This window comes from Adiantum capillus-veneris, chromosome 23 (assembly GCF_014529385.1).
Source record: "Adiantum capillus-veneris isolate H3 chromosome 23, ASM1452938v2, whole genome shotgun sequence".
NCBI lineage: Eukaryota > Viridiplantae > Streptophyta > Polypodiopsida > Polypodiales > Pteridaceae > Adiantum > Adiantum capillus-veneris.
The window spans coordinates 76005495-76031448 of record NC_140953.1 but is presented as its reverse complement, the minus strand read 5'-3'; positions in this window follow the sequence as shown (position 1 = coordinate 76031448).

The following is a 25954-nucleotide window of genomic DNA, read 5'->3' as shown; positions in this document are numbered from 1 at the left end:
CACTGGAAAAAGGGAGCGCAAGGACCAAAGAGATGACCTGCAGGCTGTGGGTCAAATGCCATAGATGTGGCTTCGACTTAAACCCAATGGAAAGCGGTGAAGAAAACTATATCCTCATTCAAGACTCCCACAGGGTGCATGCGATGTTTGAAAATGGCTGTTACGAGAGATGACAATCTCATTGGTCTTAAGTCCCATGATTGGCACAAACTTTTACAGTTCATCTTACCAATTTCCATAAAGGATTGTTTTACAGATGACATTAGAAGAACAATCTACAAAATCAGTGAGTTGGTACGCTAGATCAGTTTAAAAGAGATAAGATAAGAGAACATCGATGCAGCATGCTTGAATGCTATTGAAGCAATGTGCATGGTGGAGAAGTAAGTTCCAACAAACATTCTTACCATCCAAATTAGTTTGATTTAATAACTTTTAGTCTATTTCAAATTTGTGGATGCAGTATCACAAATATGGAGCTTTGTGGTCGCATGGGAAGCACTTCAGAGTGCAACGGATCGATGAACAAAGGGTCACTTTCGACAATGGTGTTAGGGCAAGCTTTGTCCAAGAAAGTAGTAGTGCTAGGGATGAGAATACAGAGATTGGCCAGCTTGAATACTTTGGCTACATCCAAGACATCTTGAAGATTATCTTTAGAAAGTTTGATATGTTTATCTTTGATGTCAAGTGGTTCAAAGTTATTACCAGCGGCCCTAATGCAACTATGTGCAAAGACAAGAGTGGATTGATTCAAGTGAACTCTAGGCAGGTGTGGACAGATGTGTGGGATACATTCGTACTTCCGCAGCATTGTGAACAAGTTGTGTTCATACACGATCCACTATGGACAGAAGTTGATGAGAATGATCTCTCTAAACCCTGCTAGCTCTATGTTGTTCAAGTTGCTCCACGTAGCAAGCAAGTGTTTAAAGGATTGGATGTTGAGCTCAAAGAGGTGATTCATGAACAAAGCGTAGGACTGACTCCAACTTTAAGTTTAGATCTTGAGGTGGATGTCAGCATTGAGCAATTGTCTGAACCTAGAGATGAGGTGTCAAATAGTGAAGTTGATGCGGAGAGCGACGAAGAAGTAGATTTCCACGACGAAGATGTAGAAGTACAGATTGAGATAGACATCTTTGGTGCATCAGATTTCATAGAGGATGAGAGATTAACTAATGACTTTTTCTAGGAAACCTTTTGTATGGCTCTTTTTATTACTCTACAATACACTTTAGATTTTGGTCATTTATGTAGCAGTTTCATTGATTTGTTTCATTTGTGTAGCAGTTTCGTTGATTTGTTGTTTGTATTGATTAAGCATTTCTTACGTAAATTAACGTATTTTGTCGGTTTTGTTTGTGTATGATTAGCCATGGCAGATGACGATGAGCCCTACTCTCCTAGTTTTAGTTTTCCAATCACTCTGACCGGCATGTCACCCGAGCAGATGGGCTCGTTTTTGTCTCAGTTCACACATGAGCACATCGCCATGGCACAACACCTTTCGGGTGCAGGTGCAAGTACCTCTAGACCTACTACGATCGACCCTACGCCCGGGACTAGTGTGGTCCATACACCGAGCGGCCCCACACCTCAGTCTAGTGTGCCCCCTACCCCTAGGACTCGTATTCCCTCTACACCGATGGGTGGTTCATCCTCGAGATGACGTCGCCGTCAATCTGGAGGTGGTGGTTGCTGTGGTAGCGGTTCTACTAAAGCATCCCCATCATCAACAGAGCGCCCACCACTCTCTTCAGTAGATAGTTCATCGATGGGGACACAACGTACACCTTGGGGATCACACGAGCATGATCCTAACAAGGTGTACAGGAGCAGGGATGGGGCTGTTGTGGCAGATAGGGTGGGAAAGGAAATGCAACAGAGGATTTGACAGCTCTGTACGATTCAGTTTGGTCATACAGTGATGTAGATTTGGGAAAATCTTGATCTTGAGAGAAATAATTACATTGTGGACACCATTCAAAGAGAGTATAGGACGGTAGAGGGGTACGACAAGGTCTCGAACGCCTGGATTTTGAGCGTGGTGAAGTCCACAATGTCACACTGTCGGTCAAAGGCCAGAGACAGATTCAACAACGGCGATCCTAAGCCGGCATGGTTGGACGCAGAGGAGTGGATTGGGATTGCACGAGAGACACAAGACAATCCCAATAGATTTCAGCAGTAGAGAGATACAGCCAGAGCATGTTTGGAGTTGCTAGAGCATCACATCTTAGGAGTAGAGGCTACGATACGCTTAGACATGAGTTTGGAAGTATTATACGTATGCTTTAAATTATTGATAGTATATATGTTATTTGAAGATTTATCTAATGATTAAACCATAATTTTACAGAAAGTTTCCATGAAGCGCCTTCTGACACAGCAAGAGGAGAAGTATGGGTACAAGCATGGACTTGTGGCCCTTTTGACCCAGCTGGAGGAGGAGGGAGAGGACCTCGATTGGGAGGCATTACCATGAGGGCTTCTCACTCAGTGACCTCTTGCATATGTACAGTTTTGTAGTACTTATATTTATGGTTTATGGTTATGTTTATGGTATGGTTAAGGTTTGACAATCAACTTATGTTTATGGTTTATGGTTATGGTTGTGCAAGGTTATGGTTATGGTTATGGTTTTGCAATCGTGCTATGGTTATGGTTATGGTTGTGCAAGGTTTTGGTTATGGTTATGGTTGTGCAAGGTTGTGGTTATGGTTTTGGTTTTGGTTCAGGTGATGGTTATGGTTTTGGTTCAAGTGATGGTTATGGTTTTGCTATGATGGTATAGCAATCTAGCTATGGTTATGATTGTGCAAGGTTATGGTTATGGTTTTGGTTCAGGTGATGGTTATGGTTTTGCTATGATGGTATAGCAATTAATCGTGTGATGGTTATGGTTATGGCTATGGTATGGCACACAGGTTATGTTTATGGTTTTACATTTTCCGACTCAAGTAATAGTATTCTAACAATTTTTCTAATTGCCATACACTCGCTCTTTAGCGTCAGCTTGTAGGTGGAGTGCGGTTGCTTGTGCACTCTTCCTTTGGGCAGAGGGGGCTGTTTTCTTTTGCTGCAGTACATGCAGCATTAGTTCCCAGCCCTCTCTGCTCAAATTGTTTTTGCAGGTTTTGGTTGTTGGTACAGGTTACGGTATGACCATCGGTATGGGTCACGGAATAGGCGTCGAAATATAATTTATTAATACCAAGGTTTATACCGTTGGTTATTTCGATGCTTGTTTATAGGCCTATTCCAACGCCTGCAACACCGATAGTTATACCGACGCTACGATATCCACGCCTCTTCCCAACCTTATTTCAACGCTTTTAAGTTTAAAATTTAGCGCTATTTCCTCGGTACCTGCGCCGAATTCTGCGCGACCTCTTGTAGTGCTCCTTTTGAACTTACGTTATAAATTAACATGATTACATAGTGCATCCCCCAAGACACACATTTTGTTTGCTTACTGTCAAGTGATTGCTATTGGAGCTATATATGGCTCACTCTACTCAACTTGGTCTCACCTATATATTTGTATCTTGTCCTCAATATGAATCAGTTTTTGGGAGCGTACATGATGTGTCTCTTCTCTCTCTCTCTCTCTCTCTCTCTCTCTCTCTCTCTCTCTCTCTCTCTCTCTCTCTCTCTACATCTCAACATGGTATCATAGCGGTAACGATCACGCGCCGAGTCAAATTATGGTGAAAAAACAGTATGTGTATGTGATTCACATGTAAGATTTAGAATTGCTACAAATTTTATTTTTCAGGATTGATTCTTGTTAACTATGGTTGTTTTGTGTTAATAAGAATATGATTAGTACTTTGTGTGGTGTTTATTGATAATCAATATGGTGAATCATTGATTACATTTTCTTGTTGATTTTTATTTTGACACCCTGACCTTCGTCTAAATTTTTGAGGGTCTTCTACTCAAAATTTAGAGAAACGGAAAAAGCGCAATGAACCACAACTGAATGAAAATTTCCATCTAAAACTTGTTCGTCTCCTTGAGCTCTTTGATTTGAGTTATAGGTTTGCGTCAACCGGAGTTTGCAGCAGAAAGTTATGTTGTTTTTACTGCTTTCGTCCTCGTGCGTCTTCGTGAAGTGTCTGTGATCATTTTTCTAATTTTGGCATCAACTTTTTTGAGCAAATTTATCTTTTTGCTATTCATATTGTGGCCGTCAATCTTGCATCTCACATCACTCAATTTTGAGGACTCTCTTATTAATAATGTCTCCTTTTTTCTGCTTTTTTGGGTGACGTTGGTGCAACCAAAGTTGGTCGCAGCTGGGAGATGGTATATGCTAGGTAGAGGTAGCAGTCGAGTGCAGTGTAGAAGGATAGGGTAGGTGCCAAGGCCCTTGGCATCCAAAGGGTAGCGGTAATGTATGCTTAAAGCGGCTTTTTAGGCCAAAAGTGATGCGGGATGGTTTAGATGGGATGGAAAATCAAGATGTCCGAAATGCCAAGTCTGTGTCCTAGAATGTAGTGTTTATTGTGCTCTAGAAGCCGGTCTAGACGGCTCGTCAAACGAAGCCCCGATGTGCAAGTTACTGAAGTTTAAAGATAAAGTGTGTAGCAGATTGTCGATGGATAGGGCAGCTGAGGACAGGTGGCCCAGGCTGATGTTAGTATATACATGTGTAGTGCTCGAGTTACGGAGCATGCCTGTTTTTTAGAAATACAAATTGGAGCTCTGGATAGCAAGTTACGACCATCAGAAGATTTTCAGGGGGCCGGTTTTGAGCCCACTTGACTGCATGGGAGGATGTGCCATCTGGCACCATTTCGGCCTCGCCAAGATTCTTGATGGTAGTGTGTATCATGTGGAGCTAGCACAAATCAATAGTTCGTCAAACGGACACTTGGTCAGCAGGATACGGCAAGATCAAATTAGGGGCATTTGGCGGGGGAGTGCATGCGGATGATTTTCTCAATTTTGATGGCCTCAAAAAGCCAGCTCAGAAGGATTGGAGTGCGGGGATATTTTCCCATTCTCGGGACCGACACGGTAAAGGTTCGGCATGGCTTGGTGGCCCAAGGTTCTGACCATCGAGCGATACATGGGATCACGGGGAAGGTGTTCCCAAAAAAGCATTGTATGAAGGTGTTATTTTTGAATATTTTCAAGGCATGGAGGCTCAGTGGCCGAAGGAGTGCCACGTGGCTCAGCAGATAATCCCATATGCGGGATGGGATGCCGGCCGGGGAGTGTATACAGGCCAAGAGGCCACCCATTTGAGGGTATGCTGTTGAGAGGGAGCTGTCCCTGCAGGCGAGCGATAGCCGATGGAAGTTGGCCTTGTGCCAGCGGCGCTCTGGGCACGTCATGGCGATTTTAGCTAGTGGCGGGCGACGCTGTGGCACGGACCCGCATGTGAGGGAAGATCGGTTCTCGGCATGCTGACGCGGTGAAGCGCCCAACGGGGCTGGGTTCACACACCGCCAAGGGTTTTTGAAAGAAGAGGCAAGGAACCATTAGGAATATTGCTAATGGTCCCGTGCATAGGGAGGAGGTTTCCCGCGGTAGGGAGGGAAAGAGAGAAGAAAGAGAGAGAATGAGCTCAAGGGCGACCGGGAGATCTAAAGCCAAGGTGGGTGTCCCGTGGTGTTCGAGTGGAGGGCCGCCATGTGCATAAGGTAAAAAGAAAACCAAGGCAAGGGAAAAAATGAAGGCCAAGGCCAAATAGGAGTAAATAGAGAGAGGAAAAAAAAAGGGGGCAAAGGAGAAGTCAGATAGAGAGAGAGGGAGAGTCAAAATCAAGTCAATAGAGTAGTGCAAGCTTGAGGCCCCAAAGCGGGTAAAAAAATGAAGGTAAAAGAAAATAAAAAAAATGCCTATGGGGCAATAGCGACATCACTGATACCCCCCTCAAGTGCAAAGAGAAAGAAAAGAGCAGATAGAGCAAGGTCGTGCCCCCTTCTCAAAAATACCAAAAATGGGTGCCAAGTGGACCACTTAAATTGTAAATTCCCAAATTGAAGGCCCCCCCTATAAAAGTAAAAAATTAATCAAATAAGTAGCGTTTTTCTTGGCCTTTTGGATGCTGTTTGAAGCCTGCAAAGTGGAGTTCTCTAGCAAGCTAGCCCCTTTGTAGATTTTGCTTGAAAATGGCCATGGTGATGGCAGTGCAAGCCGGTGTACATGTTTTTTTGAAGTGCAATCAAGCCACAATTGCCTCCCGTGCTGTTGTTTCCCCTTCCCCCCTTCTCTTTCTCCTGCTTTCATGTTTCTCCTCGGTGCCGACTGTGTGGAAGTGTGTGCCCTCCTGGACCGACGGTGTTTTGAGTGAGAGAGTGAGATTGAGTAGCTGTGTGTGTGTGTAAGGGTGGAGACAGGAAGTGGTAGTAGGTTTACCTTGTGTGATGAATTTGTGGAGTGTGTGAGTAGTGGAAATTGAGCAGGTGGTGGTCTGCTAGTGTAAAGTGTTTTATTTGAAGTGTTTTTTGAGAGGATATGGGTGTTGTGGATACCCTGAGTTATAGAGAGGCCCTTGTGTTTGTGCCGGGCGTGTTCCCCCATTCCCCCTCTCCATCTTCTGGTGCCCCCATGGAGGAGCACATTGATTGCTCCCAGTTAATCGAAAAGAAGCAATTTTTTGTGTTGGAAGTCATGGCAACTAGAAGCTATGGACCGATTTTCACAGGAGAAGAGAGCCCTGATGAGTGGATTCAGATTTTGAGCTCTATATTCTATCATTGCGTATGCCGAACGAGGATAGCAAAATGTAGACTTTTCCTTTGGTCATGCATGGTAGAGCTAAAGCATGGTACGAAGCGTTGGAAGGTGAGCCGAAGCAAGCATGGACGGCTCTACGGGCGAGGTTTCTTCACGACTTTTGCAAGGATACTTCCCCAGTCGAGATGGATGCAAAGCTGAAGGTGTTTAAGCAAGATGTAAGTGAAGAATTCAATTTGTTTTTGGGTCATTTTGATGAGTGTTGGGCAGAATTAGCGGCAGCCATGCAATTGGCTAATGGGGACTACTTCAAGCTAGACAAGTTCATGGCATGTCTACACCCCAAGGTTAGAGAGAAGGTTGATTTTGAGAGCCCAGAGAATTACAATGGTGCGTTAGCCATTGCATGGTCGAAGAGCAGAAAGATAAAGAAGAAGATAGAGCAGGCGTGTCAAGCTACGAGACGATGGCCCATGTTCAACCGCAGGTATGAGGGAAGCTACACACGAAGAAAATCATGGAAACCGACGTGTAGCTGTTGTGCCGCAAAATTGGGTGCGCACTGTCCAAGATTTTTTTGAGAAAATGCAGAAGTTGCGACTCAGTGTCATGGATAGAGGAAAGACAAGAGGAGCAAGGGACAGGGCAAGGCCACTACCTGGTAGGTGTTATAATTGTGGAGAAGAAGGGAATCATGCACCTGATTGTCCTCAACCATAGAGAGAGAGAGAGGAGGTATGTACCCGCTTTTTGGTAGAGGTCGAGGTCAAGGGCAATACAATGGTCCAAGAGAGCAAGCGGTGGAGAATCTTGTGCAGCCAGCTACGCAAAGTTCATGTAGCTGAGCATCCAAAGTAGGTGCCAAAGCAGATTCATCCGCTAGAGCCACCTTTGCTGACAGCACTTAGCAGCCAGCTCCGCAAAATGGAGGTGAGGTCCCAAGAGTAAACATCATAGGGGTGGATAGAGGAGGGGTCGAAGTTTTGCCAATAAGAGAGCAAGAGTGAGAGGGAGACATAGATAGAAGGGAAAATAGAGCTCACAAAGGCAAAGAGAAGGTGTGCGAAGGTAGAGAGCAGCCTGAGCCTAGCAAAAGAAGGAGGCATCGCAAAATCACGCAAGCAGATTTCCAGCTAGGGCGTGGCTATACAGTACAATATGGTGAGTGACGTTCAGAATCAAAAGGCAAATATTACTTTTGGTCAGCTGTTAGCTTTAAATCCAAAGTTAAGTAGGCAGTGGTCTACAAGTGTTAGCACCAGGCTGCCAAGAGCTAAGGGAAATGTGCAAGCAGTGCAAAACATGGCTTTGAGGGTAGGTAGCCCCACTGACGTTCTTCTGTTGGTGGATGCAATTATAGAGAAGAGAATGCAGGTACAAGCCTACATAGACGGTGGAGCACAGGTTCGTGTCATGACGGAAGCAACCACGAAAGAGACGGGAGTCAAGGAAGTAGTCAAGTCAAATGTGCGCATGAGGATGGCCAACCATATCAAAGCCAGGTGTCTGGGTGTGGCACAGGATTTGAAGGTCAAGGTGATGGGCATAGAGTGCTTGATAGCCTTTTTCATGATGAAGGCAGGTAGAAAATGCTGCTATCCAATCATTTTGGGTAGGCTGTGGCTTTGGCGATAGGACTAAGCAGGATAGGGAGAGAAAAGTGTTCCTTTGCTTGACAAAGAGAGGAAGGCAGATAAATTATGCTTGTTTGAAGACATCCAAGGAGAGCAGTTCTCGTCCTATGGTAGTTAAAGATGAGGAGACACGATGAGCTATGAGTACGAGACACAGACAGGCTATGATAAAGGCTATACTAGCACAGAGGAAGAGGAGAGTGAAGACGGCATGTTAAAGACAGATGGAGACTTATTCGGAGTCACCATAGACGACTCCCCGCCTAAAGAAGAAGGTATGCAGCCTCAAGCTCATGGTTTAAGCATAGAGGAGGTTTCAAGCATGTTAAGTGAAGACTTAACCAAGGGTGAAAAGGAAGGCTATGTTCAACTGTGTGAGTCCTATCCAAATTTATTTGCGACAGAGGACAAGCATTTGCGGGGTGCAAAAGGGGTGGAGCACAAGATTGTTCTTAAGGATGGACATAAGCCTAGAGCACAGAAGATGAGAAGATTAGGGGAAATCCAAAAGGAGGCCCTTTGGCAGGAGATCAATAAGCTACTGGATTCAGGCATCATATATCTTGTGAAAGAGTCAAAGTGGGTCTCCGAGTGGTCATAACCCCTAAGAAGAATGGGAAATGGAGAGCATTGTCGACTACAAGCCATTGAATGCTGCGACCAAGAGGAATCACTATCCTTTACCATTTCAAGATGAAATCCTAAACCAGGTGGCTAGGCATGAAAGATACTCAAATGAGGTGGGATCCTTCCCTAAACATTCATGCACTAACTATCCTTGATCCTTGAGTTGATGATTAGTGGTAGCATGGAAAAATTGTACATTCTTTACTCTCTCTCTCTCTCTCTCTCTCTCTCTCTCTCTCTCTCTCTCTCTCCTCTCTCTCTCTCTCTCTCTCTCTCTCAGTGTTAGAAAAAAACGGGGTCTAGTGTATTTCAACTGGTTCAAATTATAAAATCCCCATTAGATTTTGAGCTTGCCTTTAAGAAGCTTCAAATCTTGACCTAAAAACCAGGAGAATTTCAAGTTTCCCCTTATTTTGTTCGGTTAGGAAAAATGTATGTTTCTTCTTTTGTGTGTGTGTGTGTGTGTGTGTGTGTGTGTGTGTGTGTGTGTGTGTGTGTGTGTGTGTGTGTGTGTATGCCTCAATCGCACTATCTACCCTCTGTTTTCTGACGTGACTCACCGACTTGGTTTCTTCTCCCCTTGCGTACTGACATAGCATCGCAATGAACCTATTATATCCATTGACCTGTGATGTACCGACTGACTTGCTGTTTAATACGCCGATTGACTTGCCATCTTGGAAACTCCCTGGATTACACTACTATCACCATTCCAATCTTTAGAGGGATTTGCCACTTCTTCTCTCATACTAGTCCTTACAAGAAGTTTTGGACAAATTCTCACAATAATTCCCACATTGTAACTTACCTCAACATCATGAGCTCCTGTGAGAGAGGCACACACACCTAGCTAGGTGCGATTGGGGGTAGGGGACCCCACCGGGCCGGTGGGGGGGCCGGTGCTCCCCTGCCCCAAATCATACCTAACTAGGTATGCGGTGCCTCTCGAAGAGAAGCTCATGATGTTATGCATTGTATGAAAAACACTGGGAAAGACTCGTTTTCCTACATGAGAAAAATTCTAAATCTTCTTATGTTAGGATGCTCTTACTAATCATGCCATTGTTCAATAGCATTGTGTCCCTTCTAACTTAGTATTTTTTTTGTTGATTTATTGGTTTTCTACCAATTGAATAGTAGATGGTAGTGAGCTAGCTATGAAATAAAGAGGTGGTAGCTGCTGCTAGCTACCACGCCAAGACCAAACCTTTCATATATATAAAGGTGAGGGATTCCTATCCCTCACTTAGTCTTGGGATGCTTGTTGATTTTTATTCATTTTTTCAAGCTAGAAAGAGTGAGTATGAGAGTGTGAGCTTTGTGGCGGTGTTATGTTATACCGATCATTGATAATTATAGAGTTTACTCCGCCTTGTAACCCTTGGGAATTGTTTCAGGGTGCATCAATTTCACAGGCTCATTAGTATTTCTCTAAACTTTACTTGGATGTCATTATGTTTCTCATCACCTTGTGAAGGTTTCCTGATAGTGATACCCCTATTTCAATAAAAGGACCTTGCTAGGCTTGGTTCACCTTTGCTAGAATTGTTGATTGGAAGTGTTCACCTCTTGGTGATTGGATTTTCATATCTTGTCTTTTTTAATGTTTCTTTGCCTTGACATTCATTGAAAGCAATGTTTTTAAGGATAATTTACATAATGACGAGTGGGTCGCCGTACTTCAGACTTAGATGCTCCTTTAAGGAGTTGGCTCGCGAAGAAAACCCATAAATAGTTGATTCTTCACATACTAATTTTGATATGGATGCTTCAATACTGTTATGAATTTTTGCTCATTCTCTATCTAGCTACAGCCTTAGGTTGTGAGAAATCACTTGTGATGATCTTGTAACTATCGAAATTCTCTCTTACCACCCTACTCTACTAGACTCTTTGACCTTACCTCCACTTGTGAACTTTGAAGTATTGCTAATTGTTGGCTGCATTGTTTGAATATTACAACACTTGGATTGATTTGTGTCTTTGTTCTTGATATAAAAAAAGGAAAGTCAATGGTTGACATTTCATCTAGAAAATATGAATGGCTAGCTATTTTTTGGTATATTATAGGGAGTACTTGATCTTTTTTTGAGTTAAAAATTTGGTTTGAGAACAACATGATAATAAAATGATCATTAGCTTCCTAGTTGAATTTTGGCTATTCCTTTGTAGCTTGAAGATTCTCCTTGTCCTATAAGAATTAGCCTACCACATAAACTTTGGATCTCCAAAACTATTGATATGTCTAACTAGTAGGAAAGTTTTGTTTTTGTAGTAGCCTAGGCATGCATTTATGTTCACAAAAGAAGATGGGGAGGCTTGTATCCTTGCTATTGCAGATCTATGTCCTCATTTGATTTGAATGACTAGCTAGTTGTTAAACCTCGCATAAAATAGCAGATATTCTCCACTAAAACTTTCTTGGGTTTGCTTCAATCTTTTACATACTAATATTTTTGCTCACTTTATAGTGCACAATGGGTTTGAGAAAAACGTGATGATTATGCTGATCATTACATTGGTCTTCAAATGCTTAAACTGATTTTTTAACTCTTAGCCCAAAACATTTGGTTTAGACCAAGTTTGTCTTTAGTTCTATAGCTGACTGGTGAGGGTACTCGTGTGCAAGAAGTCAGCTAAAAGATTGGATGCTTGTATTTTCAATCTTGATTTGTTAACCTCCTCCTTGTTAACTGATCCTATGGATAATTGAACAAAGCATTGCTTGTTGTGGCTCCTATGCCAAATTAGGTTGATTTTTGACAAAGAGATGATAGATAGAAAGGTCCTAATACTTACATACTCCTGGAATAGGCTCTCTCTTGGTGTGATTGACTTTTATCCTTCGAGTTTCTTGCTTCTTATTGGGTTGTTTCAACTTGCTCAGAATATTACCTTTTTGTTTTGAATATATTTCTCATTTGCTACACTAGATTGAAAAAATTATAATGATTTAAAATTGTAGTACCCTTTATGGATTCAAGTGACTTTTTCAATGGACTCCGATTTTGAGAAAACTCTAACCTTAAAGAATATTTTGATGTATCCTCCTCAAGCTCCTAGTCTGAAAATACTAACACTTGTTATGATTGATGGATGTTCCTAGCTTAAGATAGGTCTTATTGGATTGATTAGATCTCGCATATAACTCTAGACTATGTAGTGTAAATGGATCTGGTTTTGAGAAGATCTTAAAATTGTAGTACCCTTTATGGATTCTTCAGAATTTTTAGATGAACTCTAACCTTAGACTCTAACCTTTAAGGATATTTTGATCTATCTTCAAGCTCCTAATCTAAAAAGACTAACATTCGTTCTTATTGGTGTATACTCCTAGCTTAAGATAAGTCTTATTTGCGTGATGAGATCTGGTTGTATATAAATTTAGAGTAAGTAGGGCTAATGGATCTAATTTTGAGAAGATTCTTGCTAATGTTAATTCTTTACATAAGGTTGTAAGTTGGTTGTGATTTGGATTTAAAACATCAAGAACGTGTGTAATTTAAATCTAAGACACTTGGACTCTATCGTGAGTTCCATAAATAAGCTTTATGCTTCTTTCAATGGCTTGCCCCTAGCTATTCTTTGTTGAAGTAAATTTTGAATGGTTCAGGAATGGATCTCATTGGGTTTTCATTGTATTAAGGGTGGTGGAAGTGTATTCCAAACAAAAGAATACCTTTAAAGTAAAATGAAAATGTTTTGGTTATTTTAAAGTAAAAGAGGAAAAGCAGGTGCTTGCAAGGCACCCATTATCCTCAATACTACACTATTGGTCATCAACCACATTAAGTGGCATTGACGGCAGAATACAAAAGAGGTTTCCCAATACATTGTATGGTACCTTTGTAATGTTTGAGCTGCCAATACACCTTGTGGGAACGAATCTCTATGGAGGAATTTATATAATTCAACTTTTGTAACCTAAACCCATTTTTTTTGGAATTAATTAAATCGATTTTATCACTGTGCGTGGAGTCGGAGAGAGAGAGAGAGAGAGAAGAGAGAGAGAGAGAGAGAGAGAGAGAGAGATATTTGATCTCTTCACTACGTGCGCTACAGAAGGCTCATTATTGAAACTACACCACCACTGCGTTAGCAAATGCAAGGGCTTCCCTCCGATGCCAACAGTGTAGGATTTCGACTACGACGAGCAAAGAGCGTCTACAAGCTTCCGGGTGAGTTCTCTTGCAAAGCGAGTGTCCATTTGGGGACTTTTGGGCGAGCCCTAGCTGCTAATTTGGTCTGGCCTTTGCCTTATTGGACCTCCCCAAGTCAAGCCAATAGGTATTAAGCAGCATAAGTGATAGCCTTATGACATGTGTCCCCCTTTCCCCTTTTGTGAGAGCTTTAGGTAATTAAATAATTAAACTAAACTCTCATTGGACCCCTTTGTCTCCTGGCCAATAGAAATCAGGCAAGCCATGGGGCTTCTGAATGCTCATTGGACCCTTTGGGAGACTGCCCAATAGTCTTCTAGGAGACTTAATTCTCATTGGTTTCTTTTATTAAATGTTTTTAAATTAATTAAACTACATTTACTCTAGCTTAATTCTCATTGGTCCACTTCAAGGGTCTTCCAATAGGAATTGGGCACACCTTGTGGGGAGCTGACATGTGTCCCTCATTCCCTTTGTGTAAAGGGAGCCTGTGTGTGTGTGTGTGGCTTTCTCTCTCATACCCTACCTTTGGGGCTAGCCCCCTCCCATGTAGGGATGTGCAAAGACTTTCAGGGCACACACAAAGCATCCAATTTTCCCTAGGGTTGACCTTTGGACACAACCTTTGAATTTTGGAACCTTAGCATTTTGGAAGTCTTAATGGGTTGAACCTTAGGGTCTTTTTAGCCCATTGTTGCACATGGCTCTTTTGCAGACGCCCCCCCCCTTTGGATCCCTATTTTCCCTCCTTTGGATCCCTACTGTGGCCGGTCTGCTAGCTTAACCAATATTCTAGCTTTTTCTCCCTTAGCACTTCCCCACATTAAATGATCAGATTAATATGAGAAAATCATTTAGGAGAATTAGATATTGATTATTATGACATTACCTCTCTCTTGAAATCATAGTCGTCCTTGACTATGGTGTAGAGAAGATAAAGCATATTCATGAGTCCTTTTCTTAGCGGGTAGAGGATCCCTATGTTACCCTACGACATCATTCCATAATGGATGACTAGTCCATTTGGCGCTTGAGAGCCTGAGGCTGCCGCAAGCATGTCTGCACAGTAGTCCTATCAGTCTTCCATAGTAGAGTGAGAAGCTCTACTTGGTGTTTGGGAGACGTCGTCTCCGCAAACTTGATCTAAGCATGCATACTACTTCATTTTTGTGCACAAATAAAGAAAAAGAGAGTCTTATAAGACAAAAATTTTGTTCATTTTTAACATTTTGTACATTTGCTTACTCTTGGGAAGTATTGTAAGCATTGACAAGGTTTAGGTTATCCTTTAATTGTATGCCTTGCATCCATCTAGCATCTTCGAAAGGATAATTCTTAAACTTAATAAGATATCGTCGGATAGTCTTACCACCTCTTAATACCTTGTCTTCATGTCGGAGAATGGACTCGGGCTGCAGCACCTCCTCTTGGTCCTCGATCTCCGGTGGGTCTTCAATAGTTGGTTCTTGAGGTGGCTCTCCTTTGTAAGGCTTTAATAGGCTCACATGAAAAGCATTGTGTATGAGCCAATGATTGGACAACTTCAGTTGATAGGCCATCTCATTGATTGGCCTAAGAATCTGGAAGGGACCATAGTACCTTTTTGCTAGTTTAGCATAGTACTTTTGGTGGCCCGTAGGATTCTTGCCCGTCGTGTGCCTTAATCGAGCCTTGGGAAACTTTAACAAGACCCAATCGTTTTCTTTAAAGGCTTGGGCTCTTCTGTGCTTGTCAGCAGCAGCCTTTTGCCTTTGCTGTGAGATAGAGATAGCATCCTTAATCTTTTTGGAAAGATTCTTGTAGGTCTCGGCTATACTCATCTGCAGCGAAGATCTTCCCATGTACCTTAAGTAGCAAGGGACTTTTTGATCTTCCCTCAATTACCTCGAAAGGTGATTTTCCTATGGAAGTATGTACAGTGTTATTGTAAGATACTCTACTAAGGGTATGTACTTCTCCCATTGGATCTTTGATCTACTTCCGTTACATAGGCTTTTTGTAGATCGAGGAATGGTTAAATTAGCTATTTCGACTTTGGCCATCAGTTTGTGGATGATAGGCCGAAGAGAAGTTTAGCCTTGTTCCTAAATTCTCAAAGAGACCCTTCCAGAAATTACTGGTCATTCTAGGATCTCTATCCGACACTATGGACATTGGCAAGCCATGGTACTTGAAAATTTGTGAAATGAAGAGGGTTGCCATTTGATGGGCTTTGATAGTCTTTTTGACAGGTATAAAATGAGCTTGTTTACTGAACCTGTCTACTATCGTCCATATCCCCGTATTCCCATGGATAGACTTAGGCAATCCAAAGATAAAATCCATGGATATGCTCTCCCAAGGTGAATTAGGGATTGGCAAGGGTTGAAGCAATCCAGGTTGCTTCCCTCTATCAAATTTTGTCTTTTGACATACCACACATTTGGAAACATACTCTTGTATGTTCACTTTCATGGTAGGCCAATAGAAATATGTTTCAATTCCCTTTAAGGTAGACTGAATCCCTCTATGCCCCGCATATGGGGGAGCATGAGATTCATACATTACTTTCTCACGTAGTGAGTTAGTAACGCATAGTCTATTGCCATAGAGAAGATAACCATCTTGTAAAGTAAATGGTTCTTCTTTCTTCCCTAGTACAAGGGCTGAAATCACATCTCTAAAATCGGGATCAATAGCATACTCATCTATCATTGAAGATAGATCATTGTGAGTTGCTATGGAAACCGCATTCACTCTCGGTCGTCTTGAGAGTGCATCGGCTACTTGATTATGCTTGCTAGCAATGTGAGCAATATGAAAATGAAATTGCGAAAGGAAATTTGCCCACTTCATTTGTTTGTCGGAGAGCTTGGTCTGCGTCATGAAGTACTTAAGACTTTGGTGATCCGTTTGCAGAATGAAAGGAGTCCCCAATAAATAGTGCTTCCATGAGTCTAAGGCATGTAGAACTGCAAGGAGTTCTTTTTCGTATATGCCTAGAGCTTGCTCAACAGGGTCGAGCCTTCGACTCTCATAGCCTATGGCGTGCCCTTCTTGGAGCAAAACAGCCCCAACGCAATCACCACAAGCATCACATTGGACCTCAAATGGTTTTGAGAGATCCGGTAGTGTAAGCACAGGTTGAGAGATAAGCTTTTCGAAAGCATTGTTCTCCTTAGCAGACCATGTATACCTAACACTTTTCTTTGTTAGGTCATGTAATGGTCCCGCAATTTGTGAGAACTTTTCTATGAAGCGTCTATAGTTTGCACACATACCTATAAAGCTTCTTAATTCATGAAGATTCCTTGGTTTAGGCCATCCTTTTATTACCTGTAACTTGGATGGATCCATTTGGATGCCATCTTGAGAGATAATGTGACCTAAATACTGAATCTCTTGCAAGAAAAATTCACTTTTCTTTCGATTAACATAAAGTTTATTCTCTCTTTAAACTTTAAATATTACCTGGAGGTGTTGTGTGTCCTCCAATGAATTAGAGTAGATGATAATATGATCAAAGAACACTCCAGTGAAGGTTCGATGAGGCCTGAACAGCTTCTCCATCAAGCGGTTGAATGTGGCTAGTGCATTGGTCAAGCCAAAAGGCATGACAATGTATTCGTAAAGACCAAATGTAGTACGAAATGCGGTCTTTACAATGTCTTGATCAACTATCCTTATTTGATGATAGCCACTTTTTAGGTCAATCCTACTGAAGTAGGTCGATCCTTGTAGCTTATCAAATAGGTCTTCTACCCGTGGAACGGGAAACCTATTCTTGATAGTGATCCTATGTAGTGCTCTATAGTCGACACACATACGATATGTGCCGTCTTTCTTTTGCACTAATAGCACAGGTGAGCAAAATGGAGATGAGCTAGGCCTAACCATGCCCTTCTCAACTAACTTATGCACTTGCCGCATAATCTCCTCTTGTTGAGCTTGAGAAACTCTATAAGGAGGTTTGTTAGGCGGTGAACTTCCTGGAAGAAGTTCAATTGCATGGTCATCATTACCTCGTTTAGGAGGTAGCTCACAAGGGATGTCGTCAATAAAAACATCTTGAAACCCCTTGAGAAAATTGGATAACTCTAATTCCTTTTGGTTGCTTTTATTTTCTTTTGCTAAAGTATTAGGTTCATTTTGAGAATCTTAACAAAAATCATGTACACGGAAATAGAGCTCTTTATTGACTTGTTGAAAGCTGGTGTATGTACAATGGGATGGTGTTACCCATCTCCTTAGCATCTATATACATGTCTTTTTCCCTGAACTTAAAGGAGATTCTCCTTTCAAGAAATTTAACATCGGCAGCCAGGCGGTCAAACCATGGTGCCCCTAGGATTACATCCTCATGCTTGAGAGGAGAGATAAAGAAGTCCTCTTTGTCCACATAGCCTTGGACATGAAGCCTCAATTTCCCGATTAAGGGAGTGACTGAAGCTTCTTGCCCCTTGAAGGCACTGTCTGCGGGTAGGATATCTCCCATCTCGTAGGATTGTATGCCTAGCTTGGTGGCTAACTCCATAGATATGAAATTGTGAGTAGAACCACGGTCAAAGAGAATAAAAGCATCATGTTCTCTTACCTTTCCCCAAGCATGGCATAGAGGAGATCCTTTGTGGTGAGTTTGGTGAATCTCCTCCTCTTGGATTTCAACCAAAGAAGCTCTAGGAGGATCTTGGTGGTTGTTCTTTTGGGGACAAGAGCGGTACGCATGCCCTTGTTCGCCGCCCTTGAAACACCGGTTATCCTTACGATAACGCTCAAGCTCTTCAAGAGAGAGTTTATTCTTTCCTTTGTAAACTCCCTTCTCTTTAGCTTTGTTGGAATTGCCCTTAGGAGACTTTTGGACATTTTCCTTCCCCTTAGGCTCATTGGAACCCTTGTTTTTCTGGGGGCTTATTATTTCTTTTACCCCCCGTTTGGAAATTGATTCGAGAGGCCACCATAGTATGGTGTATTACCGCCGATATGGTACGTGGCCTTTGGGAGTTGACATACTCCGCCATTTCTTTGGTTAAGCCCGCACAAAATTGGTGCTTTTGCTCTCCAAAATCCAACTTTTTGAAGACAGTGGCTTTGAGTTGTAGGTCCCAAAACTTGTCTACATATTTGTGGATGGATTCATTGGGAGAGAGCTTTAAGCTTCGCCATTCGGTGAGTACTTTGTCTTTGGCATCGGTGGCCAAAAACTGCTTCATAATTGAAGCTCTTAAAGCCTTCCATGGTCGTGGAGCTTCACCGTTGGCTCGTAGGCTAGACCACCATTGTCTGGCGGACTTTTGAAAGTGCATAGCTACATGGCGTAGCTTAGAGGACTCCGTGAAGCCCTCATCTCCAAACGCCGCATCGAATTGCTGGATAAAGGCCAAGACTTTGTCCGTAGCACCGAAGGTGCCATCATAGGTAAGGAAAGAGATGCTCTTCCCTCCCTCTTTGAATTTCTTCAGCTTGGACGACCTCTTCCATGCGGCATAGGATTTCCTATGGCCTCTTCTTTTGATGGTTCAAAGTTGCACCATCACTTTCTTCAGAAAGTTGAAGAATTTGAAGAAGGTGGAGAAGAGGGTGACCTCTTTCTCGCCTTTTTCTTGTCTTGATCTTTGTCGTCTTCACCATAGCTTTCATAAGAGGAAGAGGATGAAGAAGATGGAGAAGAGGGTGTCCTCTTTCTCGCCTTTTTCTTCTCTTGCTTTTTATCATCCCTCTTTGAATTTGGTGTGGAGAAGAGTACGATGGTCTTCTCCGCTTTGGTGGTGATGGAGAGCGTTTAGCCCGCCGTCTTCGTGGAGCCATCTCCGCCAGGTGGCGGGAGACTCGCTTCTTTCTCGTTCCTTCGGTGGAGGCTCTTGAGTTCTCCTTTGGTAAGGAGATGCATCATCAAGAAGTAAATTCTTGAGCCCTTCATATGATTCTCTTCTTCTTCCCGAATCGGAGAGAGACCTCTTTTGGTAGTCTCACAAGGAGGCTTCCTAGGTGTTCTCTCGTCATGGTGATGAGCTTGGAGAATCCCGTGAGCACGGAGCTGCCGTTGCACTTCACTTTGAGAGATGGATTGCCCATGGCTTGTTGAAGCCTAGAAACAAGATAGTTAACAAGCATTGAAGCATCATTAGTAGCTTGCTCATGAGCAAAATCAAGTTATCAACATAACGTCACTCCTCTTTACTATTGTCGGCCATTCTAACAACTTTTAGGTGTAAACTGTTTAGGGTATACTTTGGCACTTCAAGCCCTAGTTGCTACTCCTCTTTACCCCTTTAGAAAAAGCAATCAAGCTACTGTACCCGCGGCTCGACTACCATTAATTGCAAGGAATAGAAGAGAGGGTCTTTCGACACCAAAACAGCACCGGCTCCTGTCAAGCTTCTAATAGCTCAATAGTGGTTAAGCCGTAGGCAAGCCCCGTAGGACTCCACTATTAAGACCATAGCTCTTGACGGTGATGCCCTGTTAACTGCACAAAGGCAGACGCACTGCAAGGCTCAAAAATCCCTATTCTACTTACTCACAGGCAATTAATAATACCAACCATTTGTAGCTAGCTTGAGGACCTCCCTTCTTGAGCAAGAAAAGAGAAACCTTGAGCTCTGATACCAATGTAACATTTAATGGCCTAATAACTTATGTGTAGCGGAAATTAGCATGAACATAGTGGGCATTTCATTAGAATAGATTCCTAATGAGAATTACAAGAGTGCTTGGGTGGAGAGAGCAACAAAAAGCATAACACCTAGTTAGATAGCATCGACAATACTTTCAAAAGAGAGAGAAATTAAGCTATTGACAACAGTTGAGGACCGGATTTGCATGGAGCCGGTCCCCCCTCCAAAAGGCTTTGTATTATGGCTTCTCCCATCAAGAGAGACATTGTACAATACAATTCTTGTGTTCCTTCAAGACTAGCTAGTGCAATGAAGATGGAAGCTTCATACACCAAGCAAAACACTTAATCAAACACAACTTGAATTATCCCCGTTCTCAGACCCAAGACCTCACACACCTTCGAAGATGGTGAGAGCTAGCAGGGTATGAGAGTAGATTGAGAGGAAGAAGGAGTATCTTACGAGAAAGATGTACATCTCCTCACATAATCACTCATATTAGCATAGCTTAGCTTAGTAATTAGCTTGGTAGAGGAGATGAGCATGCATTGAAGCTTGGCTCTTGGTTGGATTTGCATCCACATGCCAAGAGAGTGTTGATGTAGGCTTCTATCTCACAAGCTTGGAGTAGGTGATGAGCTCTCCATTAAAGCTTGGGAGGAGATAGAGTATTCTTCGTTCACACATGGTCAAGTGTGAGTGTGTGTGTGTCAATGCCAAGCAAAAATCAGCCCCCTCTCTCTCTTGGGCGAGCCCTAGCTGCTAATTTGGTCTGGCCTTTGCCTTATTGGACCTCCCCAAGTCAAGCCAATAGGTATTAAGCAGCATAAGTGATAGCCTTCTGACATGTGTCCCCCTTTCCCCTTTTGTGAGAGCTTTAGGTAATTAAATAATTAAACTAAACTCTCATTGGACCCCTTTGTCTCCTGGCCAATAGAAATCAGGCAAGCCATGGGGCTTCTGAATGCTCATTGGACCCTTTGGGAGACTGCCCAATAGTCTTCTAGGAGACTTAATTCTCATTGGTTTCTTTTATTAAATGTTTTTAAATTAATTAAACTACATTTACTCTAGCTTAATTCTCATTGGTCCACTTCAAGGGTCTTCGAATAGGAATTGGGCACACCTTGTGGGCATCTGGCCTAGGGAGCTGACATGTGTCCCTCATTCCCTTTGTGTAAAGGGAGCCTGTGTGTGTGTGTGTGGCTTTCTCTCTCATCCCCTACCTTTGGGGCTCGCCCCCTCCCATGTAGGGATGTGCAAAGACCTTTAGGGCACACACAAAGCATCCAATTTTCCCTAGGGTTGACCTTTGGACACAACCTTTGAATTTTGGAACCTTAGCATTTTGGAAGTCTTAATGGGTTGAACCTTAGGGTCTTTTTAGCCCATTGTTGCACATGGCTCTTTTGCAGACGCCCCCCCCCTTTGGATCCCTATTTTCCCTCCTTTGGATCCCTACTGTGGCCGGTCTGCTAGCTTAACCAATATTCTAGCTTTTTCTCCCTTAGCACTTCCCCACATTAAATGATCAGATATATATGAGAAAATCATTTAGGAGAATTAGATATTGATTATTATGACATTACCTCTCTCTTGAAATCATAGTCGTCCTCGACTATGGTGTAGAGAAGATAAAGCATATTCATGAGTCCTTTTCTTAGCGGGTAGAGGATCCCTATGTTACCCTACGACATCATTCCATAATGGATGACTAGTCCATTTGGCGCTTGAGAGCCTGAGGCTGCCGCAAGCATGTCTGCACATTAGTCCTATCAGTCTTCCATAGTAGAGTGAGAAGCTCTACTTGGTGTTTGGGAGACGTCGTCTCCGCAAACTTGATCTAAGCATGCATACTACTTCATTTTTGTGCACAAATAAAGAAAAAGAGAGTCTTATAAGACAAAAATTTTGTTCATTTTTAACATTTTGTACATTTGCTTACTCTTGGGAAGTATTGTAAGCATTGACAAGGTTTAGGTTATCCTTTAATTGTATGCCTTGCATCCATCTAGCATCTTCGAAAGGATAATTCTTAAACATAATAAGATATCATCGGATAGTCTTACCGCCTCTTAATACCTTGTCTTCATGTCGGAGAATGGACTCGGGCTGCAGCACCTCCTCTTGGTCCTCGATCTCCGGTGGGTCTTCAATAGTTGGTTCTTGAGGTGGCTCTCCTTTGTAAGGCTTTAATAGGCTCACATGAAAAGCATTGTGTATGAGCCAATGATTGGACAACTTAAGTTGATAGGCCATCTCATTGATTGGCCTAAGAAACTGGAAGGGACCATAGTACCTTTTTGCTAGTTTAGCATAGTACTTTTGGTGGCCCGTAGGATTCTTGCCCGTCGTGTGCCTTAATCGAGCCTTGGGAAACTTTAACAAGACCCAATCGTTTTCTTTAAAGGCTTGGGCTCTTCTGTGCTTGTCAGCAGCAGCCTTTTGCCTTTGCTGTGAGATAGAGATAGCATCCTTAATCTTTTGGAAAGATTCTTGTAGGTCTCGGCTATACTCATCTGCAGCGAAGATCTTCCCATGTACCTTAAGTAGCAAGGGACTTTTTGATCTTCCCTCAATTACCTCGAAAGGTGCTTTTCCTGTGGAAGTATGTACAATGTTATTGTAAGCATACTCTACTAAGGGTAAGTACTTCTCCCATTGGGATCTTTGATCTACTTCCGTTACATAGGCTTTTAGTAGATCGAGAATGGTTAGGTTAGCTATTTCACTTTGGCCATCAGTTTGTGGATGATAGGCCGAAGAGAAGTTTAGCCTTGTTCCTAAATTCTCAAGAGACCCTTCCAGAAATTACTGGTCATTCTAGGATCTCTATCCGACACTATGGACATTGGCAAGCCATGGTACTTGAAAATTTGTGAAATGAAGAGGGTTGCCATTTGATGGGCTTTGATAGTCTTTTTGACAGGTATAAAATGAGCTTGTTTACTGAACCTGTCTACTATCGTCCATATCCCCGTATTCCCATGGATAGACTTAGGCAATCCAAAGATAAAATCCATGGATATGCTCTCCCAAGGTGAATTAGGGATTGGCAAGGGTTGAAGCAATCCAGGTTGCTTCCCTCTATCAAATTTTGTCTTTTGACATACCACACATTTGGAAACATACTCTTGTATGTTCACTTTCATGGTAGGCCAATAGAAATATGTTTCAATTCCCTTTAAGGTAGACTGAATCCCTCTATGCCCCGCATATGGGGGAGCATGAGATTCATACATTACTTTCTCACGTAGTGAGTTAGTAACACATAGTCTATTGCCATAGAGAAGATAACCATCTTGTAAAGTAAATGGTTCTTCTTTCTTCCCTAGTACAAGGGCTGAAATCACATCTCTAAAATCGGGATCAATAGCATACTCATCTATCATTGAAGATAGATCATTGTGAGTTGCTATGGAAACCGCATTCACTCTCGGTCGTCTTGAGAGTGCATCGGCTACTTGATTATGCTTGCTAGCAATGTGAGCAATATGAAAATGAAATTGCGAAAGGAAATTTGCCCACCTCATTTGTTTGTCGGAGAGCTTGGTCTGCGTCATGAAGTACTTAAGACTTTGGTGATCCGTTTGCAGAATGAAAGGAGTCCCCAATAAATAGTGCTTCCATGAGTCTAAGGCATGTAGAACTGCAAGGAGTTCTTTTTCGTATATGCCTAGAGCTTGCTCAACAGGGTCGAGCCTTCGACTCTCATAGCCTATGGCGTGCCCTTCTTGGAGCAAAACAGCCCCAAGGCAATCACCACAAGCATCACATTGGACCTCAAATGGTTTTGGAGATCCGTAGTGTAAGCACAGGTTGAGGGATAAGCTTTTCTTTAAGCTTTTCGAAAGCATTGTTCTCCTTAGCAGACCATGTATACCTAACACTTTTCTTTGTTAGGTCATGTAATGGTCCCGCAATTTGTGAGAACTTTTCTATGAAGCGTCTATAGTTTGCACACATACCTATAAAGCTTCTTAATTCATGAAGATTCCTTGGTTTAGGCCATCCTTTTATTACCTCTAACTTGGATGGATCCATTTGGATGCCATCTTGAGAGATAATGTGACCTAAATATTGTGTTCCTCCAATGAATTAGAGTAGATGATAATATGATCAAAGAACACTCCAGTGAAGGTTCGATGAGGCCTGAACAGCTTCTCCATCAAGCGGTTGAATTTGGCTGGTGCATTGGTCAAGCCAAAAGGCATGACAATGTATTCGTAAAGACCAAATGTAGTACAAAATGCGGTCTTTACAATGTCTTGATCAACTATCCTTATTTGATGATAGCCACTTTTTAGGTCAATCCTACTGAAGTAGGTCGATCCTTGTAGCTTATCAAATAGGTCTTCTACCCGTGGAACGGGAAACCTATTCTTGATAGTGATCCTATGTAGTGCTCTATAGTCGACACACATACGATATGTGCCGTCTTTCTTTTGCACTAATAGCACAGGTGAGCAAAATGGAGATGAGCTAGGCCTAACCATGCCCTTCTCAACTAACTTATGCACTTGCCGCATAATCTCCTCTTGTTGAGCTTGAGAAACTCTATAAGGAGGTTTGTTAGGCGGTGAACTTCCTGGAAGAAGTTCAATTGCATGGTCATCATTACCTCGTTTAGGAGGTAGCTCACAAGGGATGTCGTCAATAAAAACATCTTGAAACCCCTTGAGAAAATTGGATAACTCTAATTCCTTTTGGTTGCTTTTATTTTCTTTTGCTAAAGTATTAGGTTCATTTTGAGAATCTTTAACAAAAATCATGTACACGGAAATAGAGCTCTTTATTGACTTGTTGAAAGCTGGTGTATGTACAATGGGGATGGTGTTACCCATCTCCTTAGCATCTATATACATGTCTTTTTCCCTGAACTTAAAGGAGATTCTCCTTTCAGGATATTTAACATCGGCAGCCAGGCGGTCAAACCATGGTGCCCCTAGGATTACATCCTCATGCTTGAGAGGAGAGATAAAGAAGTCCTCTTTGTCCACATAGCCTTGGACATGAAGCCTCAATTTCCCGATTAAGGGAGTGACTGAAGCTTCTTGCCCCTTGAAGGCATTGTCTGCGGGTAGGATATCTCCCATCTCGTAGGATTGTATGCCTAGCTTGGTGGCTAACTCCATAGATATGAAATTGTGAGTAGAACCACGGTCAAAGAGAATAAAAGCATCATGTTCTCTTAACTTTCCCCAAGCATGGCATAGAGGAGATCCTTTGTGGTGAGTTTGGTGAATCTCCTCCTCTTGGATTTCAACCAAAGAAGCTCTAGGAGGATCTTGGTGGTTGTTCTTTTGGGGACAAGCGCGGTACGCATGCCCTTGTTCACCACACTTGAAACACCGGTTATCCTTACGATAACGCTCAAGCTCTTCAGGAGAGAGTTTATTCTTTCCTTTGTAAACTCCCTTCTCTTTAGCTTTGTTGGAATTGCCCTTAGGAGACTTTTGGACATTGTCCTTCCCCTTAGGCTCATTGGAACCCTTGTTTTCTGGGGGCTTATTATTTCTTTTACCCCCCGTTTGGAAATTGATTCGAGAGGCCACCATAGTATGGTGTATTACTGCCGATATGGTACGTGGCCTTTGGAGTTGACATACTCCGCCATTTCTTCGTTAAGCCCGCACAAAATTGTTGCTTTTGCTCTCCAAAATCCATCTTTTTGAAGACAGTGGCTTGCTTGAGTTGTAGGTCCCAAAACTTGTCTACATATTTGTGGATGGATTCATTGGGAGAGAGCTTTAAGCTTCGCCATTCGGTGAATACTTTGTCTTTGGCATCGGTGGCCAAAAACTGCTTCATAATGGAAGCTCTTAAAGCCTTCCATGTTCGTGGAGCTTCACCGTTGCTCGTAGCTAGACCACCATTGTCTGGCGGACTTTTGAAAGTGCATAGCTACATGGCGTAGCTTAGAGGACTCCGTGAAGGCCCTCATCTCCAAACGCCGCATCGAATTGCTGGATAAAGGCCAAGACTTTGTCCGTAGCACCGAAGGTGCCATCATAGGTAAGGAAAGAGATGCTCTTCCCTCCCTCTTTGAATTTCTTCAGCTTGGACAACCTCTTCCATGCGGCATAGGATTTCCTATGGCCTCTTCTTTTTGATGGTTCAAAAGTGCACCATCACTTTCTTCAGAAGGTGAAGAATTTGAAGAAGGTGGAGAAGAGGGTGACCTCTTTCTCACCTTTTTGTTGTCTTGATCTTTGTCGTCTTCACCCATAGCTTTCATAAGAGG